At 45.8% G+C, this 4,627-nt stretch overlaps 1 long non-coding RNA gene across 1 annotated transcript; it reads left to right on the forward strand.

The window, feature by feature from the left end:
* The first annotated feature begins 228 nt into the window (after window positions 1-228).
* LOC308321582 lies at window positions 229-4,284 on the forward strand. The gene is made up of 3 exons (XR_013964634.1): window positions 229-331; window positions 461-553; window positions 4,147-4,284. It is a non-coding gene; the product is annotated as an uncharacterized lncRNA (long non-coding RNA).
* Window positions 4,285-4,627: the final 343 nt, after the last annotated feature.

Below are 4,627 nucleotides of genomic sequence, written 5' to 3' on the forward strand. Positions count from 1 at the left end.
ACAGCTGCCGTCGGTGGGAGAGCAGATGTGTGTTTCGGACAAACATGTGAAGTATGAAGACCTCGGTCTACTCTACACACTGCAGGTTAGTAAACTCTGAACGACAGCTTAGCATGCTAGCTGAACCGAACTACGTTGCTTCAAGTTGTTCATTATTGTTAAATATTGTGTTCAGGTTCATAAGTAAAGCGTTTTCGTCGCCAATTGCAGCAGTGACGTCACTGACGTGTGTGTGTGTGTGTGTGTGTGTGTGTGTGTGTGTGTGTGTGATTAAAACCTGGGAGCTGACCAGTACGACCACAGTCTTATACTGGCACTTCAGCGGTGTTGGGTGAGTGATGACAATCACTTCCCCACCCATATTGTTCCTGCCCGTCCGGGGAATCGAACCGGCAACCTTTCGGTTGCCACATCAAAGTCCTATATTATTAAAGTATTGTATTGTATTCCTTCATTCCAGAGCAGTGTGAGGAGTCCAGTCTGCAGGTGAAAATCAGTTCTCCAGCCACGGCTGTTTCTATTAAACAGGAACCTGAAGACCACCTGGATCTCAGTAAGTTTAAAGCACTCTCTCCTAATGTATTATAGCGATATAAAAAAGGTCTTTCTGAAATAAAGTCTTTAGCAACAGCCTGCCCTTTTCCGGATGTCCGCGCCGTTCACTGAAGTGTTTAAAAGCGCTGTTTTAAAACCCATTTTTCTCTGAATCTAGGCTGCGTCGGCACTGATCGAATATAAAGTAGACGTTCTGGTCTCATTTATGGTATTTTGCTGCATCGCGCTTACAATATTAAAGCTGCTATAAGCAATATCTTTTCAGTATTTCTCAAAATGTTGATATTGATATTCAGATTCAGAGCTCCCTGGAAGAAACAGTTTCTCTGACACATCTAGGGGCCAAATTCTATAGTCAAAGATTTTCCCGGAGGCTTTGTCATTGGTCGATTTGCCTGACTACTTCCTGATTGGTTTGTCATTTTTCTCGACCAATGACAAAGCTTCTAGGAATTTCTTTTGAATGCAGATTGTGGCCCCTAGATGTGTCACAGGGACAGATTGTGGCCCCTAGATGTGTCACAGGGACAGATTGTGGCCCCTAGATGTGTCACAGGGACAGATTGTGGCCCGTAGATGTGTCACAGGGACAGATTTTGGCCCCTAGATGTGTCACAGGGACAGATTGTGGCCCCTAGATGTGTCACAGGGACAGATTGTGGCCCGTAGATGTGTCACAGGGACAGATTGTGGCCCCTAGATGTGTCACAGGGACAGATTGTGGCCCCTAGATGTGTCACAGGGACAGATTGTGGCCCCTAGATGTGTCACAGGGACAGATTGTGGCCCCTAGATGTGTCACAGGGACAGATTGTGGCCCCTAGATGTGTCACAGGGACAGATTGTGGCCCCTAGATGTGTCACAGGGACAGATTGTGGCCCCTAGATGTGTCACAGGGACAGATTGTGGCCCCTAGATGTGTCACAGGGACAGATTGTGGGCCCCTAGATGTGTCACAGGGACAGATTGTGGGCCCCTAGATGTGTCACAGGGACAGATTTTGGGCCCCTAGATGTGTCACAGGGACAGATTGTGGGCCCCTAGATGTGTCACAGGGACAGATTGTGGGCCCCTAGATGTGTCACAGGGACAGATTGGGGCCCCTAGATGTGTCACAGGGACAGATTGTGGCCCCTATATGTGTCACAGGGACAGATTGTGGCCCCTAGATGTGTCACAGGGACAGATTGTGGGCCCCTAGATGTGTCACAGGGACAGATTGTGGCCCCTAGATGTGTCACAGGGACAGATTGTGGGCCCCTAGATGTGTCACAGGGACAGATTGTGGGCCCCTAGATGTGTCACAGGGACAGATTGTGGGCCCCTAGATGTGTCACAGGGACAGATTGTGGGCCCCTAGATGTGTCACAGGGACAGATTGTGGCCCCTAGATGTGTCACAGGGACAGATTGTGGCCCCTAGATGTGTCACAGGGACAGATTGTGGGCCCCTAGATGTGTCACAGGGACAGATTGTGGGCCCCTAGATGTGTCACAGGGACAGATTGTGGGCCCCTAGATGTGTCACAGGGACAGATTGTGGGCCCCTAGATGTGTCACAGGGACAGATTGTGGCCCCTAGATGTGTCACAGGGACAGATTGTGGCCCCTAGATGTGTCACAGGGACAGATTGTGGGCCCCTAGATGTGTCACAGGGACAGATTGTGGGCCCCTAGATGTGTCACAGGGAAAATGGGAAATACCATTTGGAAGGCAATGACACCTTGTAATGTAGGAGCACATAACTGCAAGATACATTAAATGCACATACAAACAATATTTCACACTTTTGAGGGCCGATATGACCCCTCTTATGCTTATGTCCAACTTTTGGTGTATGTAACCCAAATGTTGTCCTAACACAAACATTAAACGCCATTGACAATGAATGGCCAATTTTGAGTGTCTGTGTAAACACAAAACATTGCAAAAACATTGATTAACGCAAGAACAATGGCTTCCATAATAGCTAGCATGCTAATTTGTTAATAGAAATCCTGCCGTTTCTATTAGCTTGGATTCACCATCAATGATGTCACTGGTAGGCAGGTCTATGAACTGTCCACAGCCCTCCTGAGTGAATATAAGATATAATATAATATCATGAGAATGAGTGAGGACCAATTATATGATGATAAGTTGAAAATGGGTTAGATGGGTTAGATAAGTTGAAAATTGACGTTGAAAAACCTCTGAGTTGCTTTAAAAATCAAGGATTATAAAAGAAATCAACACAAGCATTTGATATTCCATCATCAGATTCAACTATTATTATCAACGTAGGGGAAATTTGTACATCAATCATAAGCAGTGATGTGTCTTTCTTACAGGGCTCTGTGGATTAATTTACCTAATTCCTTTGTTGCAGTTGAATTGAATAGGAGGTCCAAGCGGGCATATTTCCTTCTTTCCATTTATTGATCAGCAATCAGTTACAGGTTACAAGCATTCGTTCCATGGTTACAGCATATTGAGGCCTTCGTCCCAGGCAGAGCGCCTAGGTTCCCCTTGTCTCTCTCTGCTGTCCCTCACTCTCCGTTCTAACTGATTTTCTATCCCATCTTATACATTTCTAATCTGTGGGTGTGACCTTGTTCCTGTGTGTGTGCAGTGTGTGTGTGTGTGTGTGTGTCAGTTGACCCTTAAGACTCTGTCAATAAGTTACCACAGGTGATCTTATTTTCAGAGCATTCTTCAGTTTTAAAACCTCATCCTGTCCACTATATGCTAATATGACAGGATGTACTCACAGCTGTTGCCCGCTTTATCTTAAAGTGCCCCTAGGCTATCTTAGTGACTATCCTAAATGACCTCTTCACTCAGGCTTCCCTGCGTGTGACCTATAGGCCGAAGTGTTAGGCTATGTGAACAATTATGACATATGTAGAGAGGCATAAGCTATCAAAATATACATCAGCAGTTTACAGAAAAGGTTAATAGAGAAATAAGTAAACCAAGTCAGAGTCAAAACATCACGCATTAATTGAAATCCATTCACTACAATATGAGTGATACTGCTTCAGTAAAGTATGATTTGTCACTGTCATGCTGGACAGTGTTGGGTGCATTACTTTATATTTGGAATATATTACTTATTGCCTTAATTTTAAAGTAATGTTTTTCGTTACATATTACTGCCTGAGCAAGAGTAATAAATTCATATTGCTTTACATATTACGGTCTGAATGTGTTAACTATAGTCATAACAACCAACATGGCGACCGGAATAAGTCGTTTTTAAAGTATGTCTTCAGATATGCAACTAGACCCCTGACCTTTCCCACTTTCACTCACTCCTCTCTGCCTTCGCCCTCTCACTAACCACTGCTAAAACCTCTTTCTACCACACCAAAATCCAATCCTGTACTTCTAACCAAGGAAGCTCTTCTCCACTTTCTCCTCCCTCCTTAAACCCCCTCCCCCCACTCAACCTGCATCCCTCACTGCTGATGTTTTTGTCAACTACTTCGAGAAGAAGGTTGATGATATCAGCAGCTCCTTTCCTCCCCTCCCACATAAAGTAGCATCTGGCTCAACCAACACTAACCCCAACATACCATGCATGTCCTCCTTCTCTCCTCTTTCCCCAGACGAGGTTCTACAACTAGTGACATCCTCTAGACCTACCACCTGTCCTCTTGACCCTGTCCCGTCTCCAATCTTCCAGACCATCGCACCTGATCTGCTCCCCTTCATCACCTCCATCATCAACACCTCAGTAACCTCAGGCTGCGTCCCATCTGTCCTCAAGTCAGCCAGAGTAACACCACTCCTCAAGAAACCAACTCTTGACCCCTCAGATGTCTGAACTACAGACCGGTATCACTCCTTTCATTTATTTCTAAAACCATGGAACGTGTTGTCTCCAACCAGCTCTCTCTCGATCTCTCACAGCACAACCTGCTGGATCCCAACCAGTCCGGATTTAAGAAGGCCCACTCCACAGAAACTGCCCTGCTGGCAGTCACAGAAGCACTACATGCTGCCCAAGCTGCTTCCCACTCTGCAGTACTGATCCTCCTAGACCTATCGGCAGCATTTGACACAGTGAACCACCAGCTGCTCCTAGAC

The sequence above is a fragment of the Protomyctophum bolini genome, assembly GCF_963924005.1.
Source record: "Protomyctophum bolini genome assembly, chromosome: 9".
In the NCBI taxonomy this organism is placed as follows: Eukaryota; Metazoa; Chordata; class Actinopteri; order Myctophiformes; family Myctophidae; genus Protomyctophum; species Protomyctophum bolini.